This window comes from Panthera uncia (genome assembly GCF_023721935.1).
Source record: "Panthera uncia isolate 11264 chromosome A1 unlocalized genomic scaffold, Puncia_PCG_1.0 HiC_scaffold_17, whole genome shotgun sequence".
NCBI classification, from domain to species: Eukaryota; Metazoa; Chordata; class Mammalia; order Carnivora; family Felidae; genus Panthera; species Panthera uncia.
The window spans coordinates 137269672-137288498 of record NW_026057577.1 but is presented as its reverse complement, the minus strand read 5'-3'; positions in this window follow the sequence as shown (position 1 = coordinate 137288498).

Sequence of the window (18827 nt, the reverse complement as noted above, 5' to 3'; positions counted from 1 at the left end):
TCCAAATAAGGTCACCTGAGGGTGAGGACTTCAATGTATCTTTGCTGGGAATATATTCAACTAACAACAGTTATTATAAGTGTTAATTCTGGGTCATGGTGTTTGCGGATGTTCTATATTCTTATCTGGACGTACTCATAATTTGAAAAATGTCTACAATGAATATAAATTAATGTAAGAATTAAAAAATGACTCTTTAAAAATAAATTTGAAGGGATCACATGACATGATTTAAATATGATTCTTTAATCATATATAACTGACTTGTAAAAGTTACACTGATACTTTCAATTATGAATATAGATAGAAATACACAAAAATATGCAATTAATATGAATTGTCAATTAGGTGCAGAACATCCGAGTACTCCACAAAAAAGAAAAGAAACTACAAACCCTCCTCATTTAACATGTCCTTATCTAAGTGGGGGATAATTATATGGAGTTGCTCATAAACTGATAAGCAATGGAGAGAATTTAGGGTTTATTTCCCACAGAATTTCCTTTTGTAAAAAAAAAGAGAAGATATTCCTGCAAGTTGCCATTTGCTAAGGCTTCTCACATTCTTGCCAAGGGAAATCTTTTCAAACCATAAAGAATGACCAAAATTCGTAATGGTGAATTTGGAAACCAGTAGTGCTGTCTTTGTGTGTACAGTGTGTGTGTGTGTGTGTTTGTGTGTGTGTGTGTGTGTGTGTGAAAATAAAGCCCATTTTTAAAGTCTCAAATACTGTTTTCCTAAAATTTAACTTTTGGGCAGGACCTGATTTTCTTGGATCGTAAGTCCGATTAGTTGGAAGCAACTGTGTAATTTCCAAGTCCAGGAGAAGCAAACTGTCTTTTTTTTTTTTTTTTTTTTTGGTGATATGAGTTATAATTTTACTGTATTTAGAGAATTTCAGTAAAAGGGAAGTAATAAGGGGAGGTAATTTAAGGGGATTAATAATTTTCAAAATGCCAGAGGCCAAATTATAATCAAGTTTTCATACATTTAGTTAATTAACACTTTGAAACAGACTTAATTTATGTGGAATTTAGAGTACTCTTAATAGGTTAGACACATGTAATTGCTTCTAGTACCTGTAATCATCTTGATGCATAATTTTCATGGATTTGGCTGAAGATAAATGATCTGGAAAAGCATTAGAATTCCAAATCTTGCTAAATGTTTATAGCAATGTTCAAGTCCCTTGAAGAGCACTCCAAACTGTTATTTCATCTTTAAGAACATTGTAACTATTTACTCATAAGATAAAGTAAACTTCTTGCTATAATTGATGCCAACATTGTATTATTTAGCAGTAACCTACTTGTTATTTTTAGAAGGCATTACATAGATAAAAATAAATCGCTTTTCAGAAAAGTTTAACAAGGTCCTATTAAGCTCAAAAAACTGTGGAAGGGATATAAAGCTCAGTCATTGCTCTTAAAAAGTATACATGTAGTTGGTAACATAAGATTTGTTCAACAGTAACTAAAATGTACATGAAGCCAATGAGAATGTATAGAAAACAGAGGAGCATACAGAAATGTTAAGTCTTTTATAACTTCTTGGGAGAGTTAAGTACTTTTAGTGCTTGTTCTCCTCTCTCCAGTTCTGGTATCAGAAATCTCAGCTAACATAGTAAGGTTACCCAGAGGAGATATTTTAACAGGAATTCATTCTGGAAGTTTCCATCCAAGGAAGAAACTACTCTAATATATTAAATGTAGCTTTTTCCTCACTGCAGTGAGTGAAATTCTCTTCATGTTCAGTCATGTTTCTAATTCTTCCTTCTCTTTGTCATTTTAATAAAAAACAAAAAGATTTTAGGAAATATTTATTTTTTCTATACATGTAAGTTTATAAATCTGGTTGGCTTTAAACACTTTTAAAAAGAATAACTTTATTTACCCTGTCTACACTTTCTAGTGGTCACCTTGAAATTGATGGAGATGTGCCTCACTTTTTGTTTCTCTTCAAAATTTATCATTTTTTCCTTTTTTTCTTTCTTTTTTTTTTTTTAAACAACTGGTCTAGAATTGAACTGATACCCATTTGGACTCTTGCTTCACTTCTCCAAATATTTGGTTGTATGATGCACTCTCTCCCTTCAACAGGAACAGAGTCTGGTGCCCCATTATGTTGTGGCAATATAAAACTCAGACTAAATGTACAGCCATGTTCTTTTTCTTTTTCTTTTTTTTCTTCCCATTTTCCCTTCCTTCCTTCCTTCTTTCCTTCCTTCCTTCCTTCGCTCCTTCCTTCCTTCCTTTGCTCCTTCACTCTTTTCTTTCTTTCTTTCTTTCTTTCTTTCTTTCTTTCCTTCCTTCCTTTCCTCCCTCCTTCCTTCCTTCCTTTCTTTTTTTTTTATTTTTATTTTTTCAATTACCTCATATCAGTAAGAAAAAAACAGAAAAAAACAATCAGAAAGTCCTCAGGCAGAAATCTCCACACTCTGAGCTCCTTTCTGCATAGAGAATTCTAGAAAAGATAAAGTTTGCTTTAAATGTTGAGATTGTAGTATTTATTTCTTAAGAATTTATCAGATTCTTGATATCATTTGGAGCAAGAAGAATTTCAGGAGAACATGAGGAAGGCTCCAGGCTTCTTGTCTGGCATTCTTTTTCTCTATGTTACTTCCGTTTTATGTGGACCACTACGGCCTGTCTCTGAACCTGAACTGTAGTAAGTCCAGAAGACACTACTGTATTCTATCAGAGTCATACATTGACCCACTCTGCCTATGCTTCTCTGTTACCCTTCTTTTGCCATTAATATTTTATCTAAATTTCTGTTAAAAGAACTAATGTTCTGTTTTGTTTGTTTTTACTTGGTTAGATCAAGTTAACATAGGTACCTTGCTTTCTGTGATGGAGTCTCAGTTTGTGTCCTGTTATGATGGTCTTAACTCTGTATGATGGTCCTTATTCTGTAAGGAAGGTTTTTACAAAAAATGAAAATGGTATACAAGGAGAGCCTGAACTTGTATGGGTTCTTGAACACATGTATTTATCTCTGGTGAAAACACCTAGTCAGGAACTAAGGGCAGGTAAGAGAGGTTTCTAGGCCTCCTCTTTCCCTCCCCTCAATCACTTAAGGTCATCCGCTATCCATGACCTCTCGGCGACAGAAATACCTCTCTGAAACTGATTACACAAAGTTTAGGTTCTTGAGGCCTTCTCAATAAAGACCAAGAATAATTAACTCAGAATGCACAGGATAGTATTTAATTATCTATTAGAAATGGGACACTTCAGTAATTGCAAATAGTAGCAGGACCATATGAAATTGTTGATTATTATAGGCCAAATAACAATAATTTCACATAATTTAAATTAATAGATCAAAAATAAAATTATTCCTTAGAGTAAGTCTAGGTGGTGAAACTTGAGGGTTGAGGAATTGTGTTTGGAATCCCAATTTAGTAAGAAATGAATTAGATCATAAAAGAACAAAACATTATTCACAGGTCACCTAAAATATTTTGTTTACATAACTCTAAGTAGAATTATTTTTAATGTTTATTTATTTTTTTGAGAGAGAGAGCACAAGCAGGCGAGGGACAGAGAGAGGTGGGGCCAGAGGATCCAAAGCAGATTCTGAGCTGTCAGCACAGAGCCCTATGAGGGGTTCAAACTCATGAACTGTGAGGTCATGACCGGAGCCAAAGTGGGATGCTTAACCTCCTGAGTCACCCAGGCATCCAAGTAGAATTTTTTTAAAGAAAAAATTTTTGGATTTAATTCAAAAGCCTAAAATGGAAGCAATATTTTCAGTTTTCGCTTCCTTGACTAAAGAAGGAAAGGATTATTCTATGCATCCACATAAGACTGAATGCAAACCACAATGGGAGTCTCTAAGACCTGCAGGGAGATGTACACACAAAAAATAATCTCAGGGCTTCTGATGCCAACTGAGAACCCACTTAGCATATACTCACTATAGGATGTTTAGTGGATTTTGCTTTGTAATTGTCCTGATTTAATATTACCTTGTAGGAAGACCACTCTTCCCCATTTCTTACACGAACCCCTCTACTACCCTCACTGTCATCTCTTTCAACATGGTGGGTGGTTGCTGTCCTCTGATTCCTAGCAAACAGAAAAATCAATTATACTTTCCTTAAACCTACAGCTAATTTTCTTATCCTGAGAGTCATGCTGATGTTACAAACTGTTCCATAAACTATGAGACTCAGAAGGAGTTATAAAGTGGAAACGACAAAGACCAATTCATCCCTACTTTGTGTTAAGTACTCATTTATATTAATGCCCATACATTTAAGTGTATCTCTCTGTGATATTATATATATATGTGTATGTATATATATATATTCTTGGAAACAGTGGGAAATAATCTTAGAAAGAGCCCTTGATGGTTTGTTTGGGTCACCATGATGTTAGTTCCCTGTGTCACAAAAGAGTCAACCCCACCTTCTTTTGTGCTATGAGAGAATCCCAATATAAGAGAAAAATAGTTCTCAGAAGAAAAAAATCAAACAGTTCTGAGATTTTTCTCGACCTCTGTAAACTTGTTGCCCACACTTGTTCTAAATAAAGTAGATAAAAATATATTTATAAAAGCCAGGCATTATGACTAACTGAGTAGTTTTAGGGTTTATTTTCTTCTCACTTTACACAAGGGGCATGCAAGGAAAGGACATAGCCTTAATTTAAAATTTTACTATGTGCTATCTATTTCCACAACCAAAGCACAAGGTATAACTATGCTGTAAACTTTCATTTCTAAATTTTTATGATATAATGTTTGCTACCTAATACATTCAATTGCCTTCATTAAAGTCTCCATAAAAAAGCATATGTAAACTCAATAATTTTGCATGGTTCAGGAGGATTGTAGTACTCTGCTTTGGAATCAACTTCAAATGCTATGGAAGGCAATTTTTTCGTATTTTTATTGAGGACAAAGCTTTGTTATGAGAGTAAAATTCATTACCAAAAAGAGAGCAATTTGATATCAAATTAATTTGTTGTGTCAGGGTGATACAACTTAGCACTTAAGACACTCCCAATTTAAAAAACCTGATTTTGGGGGGTGGGGCGCCTGGGTGGCTCAGTCAGTGAAGCATGCGACTTCATCTCAGGCCCCTCCTCCACTTATGCTCTGTCTCTGTCTCTGTCTCTCTCTCTCAAAAATAAATAAATAAACGTTAAAACATGTAAATTAATAAATATAAAAAATTGGAAGAAAATAAAATAAATAAAAAACCTGTTTTTTTTTCCCCATGACTTACATACATAAATGTGGATTCTATTTTATTCTCTAACTTTATGAAACTTTATTTATGATGTCAAGGTGTTCCTGGGTTTATATGTACTTTGTATGAACTTCATCCCAGGGCAGATAAAATATTGCCATTTTTCATGGACCGATATTATCCAATCCAGTTTGGGGCTGGCCATTTAATCTGTTATGTATCTCATTGCCAGTTGTGTCGTGTCTATTTGTCTCCAATTTTCATTTTGAAAATTCCTGTCAAAAGCCTCTTTCAGCTTATAATTTGATGAATTTGTATTACCACATATTTTCTCTTTAGTGTAGATAAAACATCATTTTCAGTATTTCATTTTGTTCTGTTAATAACTGCAAACCTAAAACACCCAAAATATCATGTCATATTGAAAATGTCTCAGCTTTTTCTGGGCTCACAGCAAGCATTCTCGTGACCTGAATGCATAGTGTCTAATTATACATGCCATTGCATCATCTATATTTTTATAATTTTTTTTTCGAGTTTTAGATTTACACAAATAGTGTAAAGACAGTAGGGAAGGTTCCCATGTACCATGCACCCAGTTTCTTCTATTGTTAACATTTTACATTAGCATGGAACGTGTGTCACAATTAATGAATCAATATCAGCATGCTCTTATCAACTCAATACTTTGTTCATATTTTCTTACTGTTAACCTAATGTTCATTTTTTCCTACAGATCCTATCCATGACATGTCTCCTTAGACCCATTTTGGCTATGGCAGTTCTTCACTTTTTGCTTGTTTTTGATGACTTTATGTATTTTGAGACATACTAGTCAGTTTGGGTGTAGAATATCCCCCAATTGGGATTTGTCTGATTTTTTTTTTTTCATCATTAAAATGTGGTTATGGAATTTTTTTGGAGAGGAAGACCACACAAAAGAAAATGCCTTTTTTTTTTTTTTTTTTGAAAGAGAGGAAAGTGTGTGAGTGAGAGAGTGAGTAGGAGAAGGGCAGAAGGAGAGAGGGATATAATTTTCAGGATGACCTGAGCCAAAATCAAGAGTCAGACACTTAACCGACTGAGCCACCCCAGGTCCCCAAAATGCCATTTTTATCACCTCATAGCAAAGGTGAATACGATCAACAGGAATTCTCATCACTGATGTTAACCATTATTGCCTTGCTGAGGTGGTGTTTGTCTGGTTTCTTCACTGTAAAGTTAGATCTTGTTCTCCCTTTCCATACTGCAATTTGGGGAAGAAAACCGTGTTGCACTGGGCCACACTTCAAGAGTAGGTGGTTCTGTGTCACCTCCCTGAGGACAATGTGTCTATTTAAATTGGGAGTTTCGGCATAGGAGATTAGTGCATTCTCCCCTATTTGTTTACACATCCACTTATAACAACATAGACTTATGGATATTTATTTTATACTTTGGGTTAATCCAATATGATTTTTTATAAATTTTCATGTTCAAATTATTCCATCTTTTGCCAACTCTTTCATTTGGTACCTGTGTCTCTCTGACATGTCTCCATTAGTGTGTGTGTGTGTGTGTGTGTGTGCGCGTGTGTGTGTTTAAGCACTTCTTTACTTATTGTCATTATAAAATATTCTTGACTTACCTTGGGCATCCTACCACCAGTCCTATAATCAGCTCTTTCTCCAAGAAACACTAGTTCCTTTTATTGAAGTATGGTATCACAAACCAAAATTTGGGCCTGCAGTGTTCTCACTGCTACATCATTTATTTTTGTAAAAGTTATTTTCATGTTTTTGAAAACAAACGAAAAATAAGTAAAATAAAATAAAATAAATCATGTGATAGTTTTAGATTAATATCATCAGATAGATATCTTATATGAAGGAAAAAGCTATTCTTCTGATTGCATATTAGGTGATGTTGTGTAATGTAACTAATTTTTAATATTTTGTTTTCCATAGTATCTAAGCAAAGAGACTTCTTTCTTTGACCCTCCATTTGTTATTTTAAAGAACAAGACATTTCCAGGATGAAAGACTGTCAATGTCTCTCCTTATCATCCCCCAACTCACTCTATGGTCATAGATATTATGTTAAAATATACATAAAACCAGAGGTATTGAAAATTCCCACAAAATAATAAAGTGATGGAGTATGTTTTCCACATTGAAATTTGGGCTATTTTGGGGACTACTAAACTCATGTGTGTTGTAGGGAATATTTGCTAGGGGATTACCTATCTTGTGAAATCTGGTGGCTAAAGAGACAAAATATCCAGAGGCAAGCAAGCAAACTAGAGATACGTGAACAGGAACCTTTCTTCTCATCGTGATTGGCAAGACAAAAACACTGAAGCGGCTTGTGAAGTTATTGAAAACACTCACATACATACATACATGCACATACTCTCTATCATTTTTCATTTTAAATTTCCCCACAAGTCACAATGGCCTAAAAAAATGCTATCCCTTGTTATCAAAACATTATTTTCTTCTTACAAGTATTACATATTTTTTTTTAGCTGATCGTTCAGGATATTCTAGGACAGGAAGATCATCTTCAACATTCAGAAACCAATCAATGTGATACATCAATAAAAAGGATAAGAACCATATGTTCATTTCAATTGATGAAAAGAAAGCATTGGACAGAGTATAACATCCATTCATGCTAAAAGCCCTCAACAAAGTAGGTTTAGAGGGAACATACCTCAACATAATAAAGGCCATATATTAAAAATCCACAGCTAATATCATCCTCAATTGGGAAGAACTGAAATATTTCCCTCTATGGTCAAAAACAACACAGGGATGTCTACTCTCACCACTATTATTTAACATAGTACAGCCCAATTCACAATAATCAGACAACACAAAGAAATAAAAAGCATCCAAATCAGCAAAGAAGAAATCACTCTTTCACCAGTTGCAGATGACATGATATTCTATACAAAAAACACAAAGGACTCCATTAAAAAACTGCTAGAACTGATAATTTCAGTAAAGTCCTGGGATACAAAATCAATTACAGAAATCTGTTGCATTTCTGTACACCAATAATAAAGTAGCAGAAAGAGAAATTAAGGAACCAATCCCACTTACAATTGCACCAAAAACCCTGAGATACCTAGGAATAAACCTAACCAAAGAGGTGAAAGGCCTGTTCTCTGAAAACTATACAATGCTTATGGAAGGAATTGAAGATGGCACAATGAAATGGAAAGGCATTCCATGCTCATGGATTGGAGTAACAAATACTGTTAAAATGTCTATACTACCCAAAGCAATCTACATATTTAATGCGATCTGTATCAAAATTCCAATAGAAATTTTTACAGGGCTACAACAAACAATCCTAAAATTTGTATGGAAACACACAAAAGCACTTGAATAGCCAGACCAATCTTGAAAAAGAAAAACAAAGCTGGAAACATTACAATTCCAGATTTCAAGTTATATTACAAAGCTTTAGCAATCAAAACAATATGGTACTGGCACAAAAATAGACACATAGATCAATAGAATAGAATAGAAAACACAGAAATGAACCCACAACTATATGCTCAATTAATCTTCAACAAAGAAGGAGAGAATATTCAATAGGAAAAAGATAGTCGTGTTGGGAAAACTGGACAGCAATATGGAGAACCACTTTCTTAAACCACACACAAGAATAAATTCAGAATGGATTAAATATTTAAATGAGAATTGACACTGGGTTTGTATGGAAGTATGGAATCACTATATAGAACACCTTAAACTAAAATCACACTGTGTATCGACTAACTAGAATTTACATAAACATTTAAAAAAAAACAAGATATTTTTCCTCTTGTTAGCAAAAGCCATGTGTAATTAGCTCATGTCTTTTGAAAAGGTCAATTTTAACTTTAATTCAATTTTAATTTCAATATTTTCCTATACATAACCAAAGAATCATATAGCTTAATATCAGATAATCTTTCATATATGCATAGTGAAATCTATAAATTGTAAGATACTTTGAAATTCTAAGATAGGATGCCTTAAAACAATTAAAAAACCCTCATAAAAGACTGAATTTTAAGAGGAAAGTGACTAGTTTTTCTGCATAAAAAATGATGCATTTTTTTCTAGCATTATCATTTTTCTAAGTTTTTACACCACACTCTGTGTTTATTTCAAAATGATTTTCAGGCACTTCATAGTGATGTGCAATGCTTATTAATGTCAAGATAACTAGAGTCATGTGAAAATTATAAAGAAAAAATTTTAAAGAAAAATAAACAAGTTTGAGGCTTAAAATGGGCCCGTCAATAAGGTGGAGACAATCATATTTCATGTGCAGATCAAATGTTTAATTACAATCTTCTAATAATCCAACCTGATGTAGAAAACACTATTAATTATATAATTAATCATGCCATCTGTGTAAAGACACTATTCTTGGTAAAAAATTCAAAAAGAAATATGATCCTTGGACTTCAATATATTTTTTAAAAGATTTGACATAGTTAAGGTTATAGGACTATTCATTCACCGAGTCAAAATATTTATTAGTCATCTAGTATATGAGAGACACTGTACTGGAGGCAGATTATAACAAAGAACAAGATCAAGATCAAGAACAAGATAAGTCCTTATGCATAGAACCTGAAATCGGTTTAGCAGGCAACACTGTAAGAAAGAGTCAGTTCTAAAGACTATATTTCTTACTGAAGAAATACAGCAGACAGCACTCATGAGGGGCTCATAGATTAGCCTTGAGGAGTCAGGGAAAACTTCCCAAAGCAATCATCTCTGTATTGAAACCCAAAGCAGTCTCTATGTAAAGGAGACTTGGAGGCTTAGAGATTTTTCCTGCTTCGGGAACAGCCAGAAGCCGGAGGGGAACTGAATTGTAGAAGAGGTGGAATTAGGTGACTGCTATCATCCCTGCAATTCCAAGACCTGCTCATGCAAATAAAATTGTTTTAGAAGAGATAATATTCTAGTAATTAAAGCAGATTGTGTTCAGAGGTGTTGTTTTCTTCTTGAGGTACCTGTTTCATGTGGAATTATCATTGTTACAGAAACAGTTGGAGTGCAGAACACCAAGGATTTGGGGTACTAGCCCAATCAGGAAACTGCATGTAGAAATAGCAGATAAGAATTGCATTTTTGAGGGGTGCCTGGGTGGCTCAGTCAGTTAAGGATCTGACTCTTGATTTCAGCTCAGGTCATGATCTCACTGTGAGTTCGAGCCCTGCATCAGGTGAGGAGCCTGCTTGGGATTCTCTCTCTCTCCCTCTCTCTCTGCCCCTTCCTCACACTCACTTTCTCTCTCTCAAAATAAATAAATAAACTTAAAAGAAAGAATAGTATTTTTGAGATTGGATGTGGGAGTTGACTTGTGATAAAAGTGGCAACTGTGACCCATGTTCTGGTGAAGTGAGTCTGTGTCTCTTTTCTAAGATGGTAAATGAATATTTTAAAATAAAACCGAGCTAGGTGTTTTATATATATATATATATATATATATATATATATATGGCTTGTTCCTTATCCATTCATCAGTCAATGGCACTTGGGATGTTGCCATAATTTGTCTATCGCTGATAATACTTCTATAAACATCGCAGTACATGTATCCCTTTAAATGAGTATTTTTGTATCCTTTGGGTAAATACCTGATAGTGCAATTGCTGGATTGTAAGGTAGTTCTATTTTTAACTTGTGGGGAACCTTCATATTGTTTTCCAGAATGTCCAATTTGCATTCCCACCAACAGTGCAAAAGGGCTCCCCTTTCTCTAGGTACTCACCAACACCTGTTGTTTCTTGTGTTGTTAATTTTGGCCATGCTGAGAGGTATGAGGTGCTATCTCAGTGTAGTTTCGATTTGCATTTTTCTTGGTGATGAGTGATGTTGAGCATCTTTTCATGTGTCTGTTAGCCAACTTTATGTCTTCTTTAGAGAAACTTCTATTCATGTCTTCTGACCATTTTTTAACTGTATTATTTGTGTTTTGGGTGTTGAGGTATAAAGTTCTTTATATATTTTGGATTCTAACTCTTTATCAGATATGTAATTTGCTAGTATCTTCTCCCGTTCTGTAAGTTGCCCTTCAGTTTGAGTGTTTCCTTTGCTGTGCAGAAGCTTTTTATTTTGGTGAAGTCCCAACAGTTGATTTTTGCTTTTGTTTCCCTTGCTTTAAGAGACATATCTAGTAAAAAGTTGCTAGTGTTGGTGTTGGGAAATCTGGACAGCAACATGCAGAAGAATGAAACTGGACCACTTTCTTACACCATACACAAAAATAAATTCTAAATGGATGAAAGACCTAAATGTGAGACAGGAAACCATCAAAATCCTAGAAGAGAACACAGGCAGTAACCTCTTTGACCCTAGATGTAGCAGCCTCTTACTAGATACATCTCCTAAGGCAAGGGTAACAGAAGCAAAAATAAAGTATTGGGAGATATGTAAGTCTTTTTAAAAGCTAAATAAGCCTCTTGTCAGCTTTAGGACCCAGGAATGTCTTTGAAATGACCTGGGAGCCATTTCTTTGAAAGTCATTATCAAGGAAGATAGTTTCCCTATTTCCCAGCTTCTGTGGGAGAGTGGGAGCCTAACTTCCGTCGGCCCTTACTCCAGATTGCAAACATATTTCCTGTCATAAAAATATGAGAAGTTTGTTTTTCCTTTGTGTAAAACCAAATAGCTAACAGTAGATCACTCCAATTAACATGTGAATTTATGATTATTTATGTGTGACAAAATTTATTTAAGGATTTAAAGATGTATTTAACGATTTACGTGCATCAAGTCCTTATAACACGTATGTAATGTGTTGTGTCTGCTTGCATAAATAATGGGTACAATTTTATTTGATCTTTGCAATCTTTTGGTAAATTGCCTCTGATACACATCATATTCCAGTATAAACATTATTGTAATAAAACCATTTCTTTCTCCTATTTTCTGAGGAAGCTTTCTGGGTTTGAGAGATTTCATTTTAATTTGTATTTCCCCAACTCTATACATTTGCCCCTTGCACTGGAGAGAAGTGAGTAAATATCTTTCTCTCCGAGCCTTCATGTTTCTACTCCCCATTTAGCTTTTAACTTCAAGGCCAGAGCAAGGAACAATAGAAAGAGTGAAAAGAAAGAAAAAGCTATTGCCTGATAGGTCAGCCAGAAAGATGGCCTTAGGCTCTCTGATTTCGGCCAATAGCTCTGATTTTTTCCTTTCAACTGGAAGTTTTTAGTTACAGTTGTCATGGGCCATGCCTGGGGCTATGTCTGTATTCTTCTTCCAGCATTGTATCCACTTACCTTTAGCACCTACAAATTCCTCCTGGAGTTCTAGAAACAGGAAAACAACAATAAGGGAACTGACAAAACCCTGTCTTGATCAATCTAATATTTGAATTTTATAGGCTAATATGGGGTTTTAAAAGATAAACTGAGACATATTAACTTTGAGCAAAAATCCGTGTGACTAGGGTAGTACCAAACTGCAAGGGATTGGAGAGGCTCTGTTGACGGGACGTGAGGAAGACAACAGAGAAAAGATGAAAACAAAGTGAGAAAACACTTCAGTGGCCATAGCTCAAAGTCTAGTTGGTTGTTTGTGATCAGTTCCAAAGTTTTATAACCTTGATGTTCTTAGACCTACCTCAGTGTTAGAGCCTCCTTGATTGACTGATAGAATAAGGCTAAGAGAAAACAAATAATGAGAGGAGGAAAATATGTGTTAATGGGAAACATATGACAACTCCAGTTTAGGTGGTTCTATCTCCATTTCAGTCTGAGGAAGGTGGTACTCTACTTCTTACAAGCTATAAGATTTCTTTTAATCATCCACTTTCATTTAAAGCGATTTAAATAGAATTCCAGTCTCACAGATATTTAATCACTGGAATGAAACCATATTGGTCCTATTAAGAATACTAAAGTGCATCAGAAGGGTAATACAGAAAGGAACCATATGTTTCCTCGGGTTGAGTTTCATGTTGCACTAAAGAAATTTGATTACTTAGGAAAGAAAATTAATAGATGAACATCCAGTGTTTTGCATATAGTATGAAATAATCGACATTCTGGAGGTCTTGAAAGATGATAAAGCAGGTGCCGTGTGATGGAAGTGATGGAGAAACTGAGCTGGAGGAACATAAATGTATTGTTAGAGGCTGTATATAGAAATTCGGTATTTGCCTCTCTCTTTGGCTTGCGGATGTCTGTCTTCCATCTGCATCTTCATGCAGCATGTTTTAGATTGAATTGTGTCTCTTAACCCCATTCATGTTGACAGTATGTGACAGGAATTAGAGGTAGGACCTTAATGGATATAATTGTAAGGTTAAATGAGGTCACAGGGTAGGGTTGGTGAGAAGAGGAAGGGACATGTGAGGACGCAGCACCAGGCCAGCTGACTGCAAGCCAGAAAGAGACTGAGTCTGCTGGCGCCTTGATCTGGGTCTCCCAGATTCCGGGGCAGTAACAGAACAAATTTCTGTTTTTCAAGCCATTGGTCTGTGGCATTTTGTCATGGCAATTTGAGCAGACTGAAACATGGCTCTCTCCCTTTTTGCATGTCTGTGTTGAAATTCACTCTGCTTATCAGGATACCAGTTATATTGGATTAGGGTCCACCCTGATGATCTCATTTTAATGTTATTATTTCTTTAAGGGCCCGATCTCCATATATCATCACATTTTGAGGTACTGGGGATTAGGATTTCAACATACGAGTTTGTGGGGAAGACAACTTAACCCACAAGAAATGGTGAGGGATATTCTATTGTGCTTCACAATCATTTTTTCTCTACGTTATGCCATGTTTCCCTATAAGTAAAGTATTATTGCCAATTGACTTTAAGCACAAGACTTCACTGGCCAGCAGAATGTAGTCAGATGAAATATACGATATTCATGCATTTACACGTTCTCTGCTATTGCCTCTTGAAAATCTGCTCTCTGCCATGTATATAACGTCTTAAATGAGGATTTCTCCTTTCAAAAAGTATTCTGGAATGAGAAGGCTGGTTAAACCACGCACTGCCAGCAGAAGCCAGCCAAGGAATATCTCATCTGCAGCAATCAGTTAATGTAAAAAATAAAAACATGTTTGTTTAAGTCCTAAAATATTAGTGTTGTTTGTTTCTAAAGCAAGAGCTGACTAAAAGAAAATGTGTACAACAGCAGCAAGCTGCCACAGCAAACACTAAAATACATGACATAAGCTTTTGTTCTAGATACCAACTCATGAGGAAAATGCTATTGAAGTTTGCAACTACATTATGCATAAGAGGAAAACTGGGTGCGACTATCACTTATAATAACTTGCAAGACAGAAAAATTGTCAAGTAGATTTGTTACTTTGGGAAATGAAGTTTCACCCAAGAGAGAATATTGGTTGCATGAATTGTTTACTATTAGCTGCATTGGATAAATACTTCAAAAAACACATTGGCTTAGGGAAAAAAAAAGACTACTTGCAATCAGAATTAAAAAAAAAAGAAAATGAGACAATGTAGAATATCAGGACCCTAAGGATGTGAAGAAATGATTCCTTCTCAATCTCAGCAAAAGAATCTATAGAAGCATTTTAAAAAGTAAATTAAAGGAGCACCTGGGTGGCTATGTCAGTTAAGCACCCAACTCTTGATTTCATCTCATGTCATAATATCAAGGTTCACAGGATCAAGCCCCACGTCAGGCTCTTCACTGTCAGCACAGAGCCTGCTTGGGATTCTCTCTCTTCCTCTCTCTCTGCCCCATCCCCACTTGGCCTTTTTCTCAGAAAAAAAAAAAGAATAAGAAAAAGAAAAAGAAAAAAGAAAAAAAAAACTTTAAAAATAAATTAAAAAGGATATGATGTGGTCATCATATCCTCTGTTAAAGTATATAATTAGAATAATGTACTTAGAAATTCTATTGAATTAAATGGAATGGCTCCAGGAATGACAACAAGGATACTATCCCATGGGAGCCTGAGAAACTCAAGGTATCTCCAATCAGATAGAGAGAGGAATGTATATATAAACATTTGAGTTGGCTGGAATCAATTAGTAAAATATTTTTAAAAATTGAGTGTGCTGTATGGCCTAAAATCCCATCAGCATTGACTAAGGAAATTTGTTTCTATCACATTGCTAACGTTTATGACTACATAATCACAGACAGCTTACCGGGTCCATTCAAGACCAAATCGTTTCAGTTTTAGCTGGAGACATGTTGGCATCATCTCTGGCAGGAACTGTGACATATTTTGATTCCTACGAGGTCATTTTGGTGGCCACAGCTAGCTCTAATTGTTGGTTATCTGAAGAAAGCTCAATTTCATGAACACCACTCAGCTTGTCGACTGCATTCAGTTTGGGTGCTGAGTGCACTGTGGTTTGTTGGTCTTGTGGTTTTAACCCCATAAGAGAGCTTGTCTTCCAACACGATGGTCTGTTTAACCCATTCACCCAAATTTACCTTATTTTTTTTCCCATACAACCAAATTATGTCTCCCCATCAACATTCTTCCACTGCTGGTTCCTACCCAGTCACTTTTTCTTTTTATAACAATTTATCCACTGTTCACCTTTTTGAATTTAAAATATATTTTTGTGGGCAATCATTCTTACACCAAAATTACTAATGGCTGAAATGTCTGAGACAGTGGCACATAGGACTCCCAGGTTATGATAACCAATGAACTTGGAAAAGGAAGTTTGCTCTATGAAGAATCTATGGGTTAACCTTGGTCCAGTAAAAAATGCTCCTGAACTTTCAAGAGAAATGACTGGTGAAAATTAACTTATTGTGACTAGTCTCTGGCTGAGCTCTCTACAGGTTTTCACATAGAATGAGTTACCAACTAAAAAAAAATGTGTGTGTGTGTATCTACATATATATATATATATATATATATCCCACGCACATATACACAAGCATACATACATATATATGTATATATATGTTCATATATTTATATATGATATATGTGTGTTTATATATTCATATGTATGTTTAAAGTATTTTGTCAACAATTTCTGAAATGGAGGCACAATGCCTTGAAACAGTGGCTCACTCAAGCAAGAGAGATGCATCTCTCCCTCTCTTCAGACAAAACATGTTTCACTCTAATGATGCTAATACATCAGTGGGGAGTGAAAGACTGGTCACCTTAGGGGGGCCTGGGTGGCTCAGTCGGTTAAGCGTCCGACTTCGGCTCAGGTCATGATCTCGCGGTCCGTGAGCTCGAGCCCCGCATCAGGCTCTGTGCTGACAGCTCAGAGCCTGGAGCCTGTTTCAGATTCTGTGTCTCCCTCTCTCTCTGACCTTCCCCCACTCATGCTCTGTGTCTATCTGTCTCAAAAATGAATAAACGTTAAAAAAAATTAAAAGAAAAAAAAAAAGACTGGTCACCTTAGAGTCTGCTGTAGAGCAAAGGAGAGGTGAGTGCCTAGAAACACAGCTTAAACAGGAGCCAGTTTAGGCATAATCTTAGGTAATGGATGATCATGCATTTCAGCAAAATAATACTTTCAAATTTTCATAAAATAGTTGGAAGGTAAATTTTTCAAAGACCCCAAGATCCAGAGTCAGGAACCTGCTCTTTGAAGTGTGAGTGCTGTTCTCTGTATAAACCTAAAGGCTAATATGAACAGGGACTCATAAAGAAACCACAGAAATTCCACTCTCACCCATGAAAACTGCATGATCTGTTGTAATCTTAAATTGGGAGGCTAGCCACACCCTCACCCAACACAAGTCACAGTGAGTTTTAATAGCATTCTATTAGCCTCTTTCAAAACCCAAAGGTCTCTCTCTCACTTGCTAACTTGCTCTCACTTTCCCTCCTTTTTTTTTTCCTTTTGTTTATGGCATCCGGTTATAAAACAAAAATCAAGTACTCTTCTTGGGCAAGCTTTACAATCCCTTGGTCATTACTACTCACTTCCTTAGGTTTTGAAAACTGACTTTGTCTCCACGTGAACAACACACACTGTCTTGCATTTGTGCTTCAGTGGTTATTTGGATGATTTATCTGTTATAATCATTTCTTATTGAAGTAACAACCTCCAAATCACAGTTACAGAATCGCAATTTCTTTGTGTTTTGTTTTGTTTTGTTTCGTTTCGTTTTGTTTTCTTTGAGATTGCAGATGGGCCCTGGCTTCTCTGCAATGTTCTTTTCTCGAGAGGCCTTATGCTTGAACCCAGGCCAAGGGCTGTACACATCTGGGATATGCCATTCTCATGGTCTAGTGCAAGAACAAAATGAAACAGAACCAAATCTTACAAGTTCATTGAATGCATCTGCACAGATGTGGAAACAATTATGTCTGCCTGCATGCTATTGGTCACACAATGTGTGGTGAAGCACAAGTCAGTAAAGTGTACTCAATCTCCCAGGAAGCATGGCAAGGATTGGGAGAGAAGAAAGAAACGAACAGTTAATACATTCTACCATAATTCTACCCCGTTGGCCAAACACATTTGCTTTCTCCTAATGAAATTAAACCTACCCTTTCTGGGAGATTCCGAGTGTTTCTCCAGTTATTCTAATCAGACTTAAAAACTGGAGGTGGTGATCTGCCTCAGGTCAGGATGCAGTTTCATTTATCCAACAACTGTGAGCTGAAAGGATAAGATACTGTGATACTGCTTCTTTATCACACACACACACACACACACACACACACACACAGAATGGTGGCACAGTGATAAGATAGAGGAGAAGGCTCAATACCCTTTCAAATTAAGAAACAAGATGAAAGGCTAAGAAGCCATTAGGACAGTGATAAGACAATGACAATAAATGATCACATCTGGAAAAGAGGGAAGAGTAGACACATACAATTCACTGGTCAGCAGCAGTTCTGAAGACCAGACAAAAGTTGTGAAGCACCCCCCCACACACACACACTGAGATGTGGAATACCCCTGAGGAAGTTCGTGTTTACCCTAGGAGGAACTCCCTGGGGCATTGTTCTCCTTGGCTCTGTTCTGTGGAAAGTTATTCCTTTCCTATCAGCTTCCTTGGATACATGTGAAAAGACGACTATTAACTTTTGGGGTCTACTTAGAATTAACCTTGTTATATATTTTTAAAAAAACAGGTATTTTAACAGGAAGATTTAAGTAAAATGTAAAGCTTTTAAACTTCTATATCTTTCAAATTAGTCATTATTTGTCTTTCTTTGTAGGGGTGGTTTTAATATTCATAAGAGAGATCCATAAAAAACATTAAACCTTGACTATTTTAGAATAAAGATGTCTAAGCAGATGACTTACTGTTATCTTTTGAAGCTAATACTAATTTTTCAATATCTTTGGTTAAAATATAAAACAATTTTACTACTCAGTACACCAAACGCCTTTAAACTTTGAAAAATGTATATATTTATATATATTATATATATATTTATATATATTTATTTATATATATATTTATTTATATTTATTTATATATATTTATATATTTATTTATATATATTTATATATAAACCATTGAATCCTATACTTAAAACAGGTGAAATATATTATGCAAATTACATCTCCACAGCTTTATTGAGATGTAATTTGCATAATATATTTCACCTGTTTTAAGTATAGGATTCAATGCTTTTTAGTATATTTACAGTTTTGTAGCCATTAACCCAATCTAATTTAGAAGATTTCCATT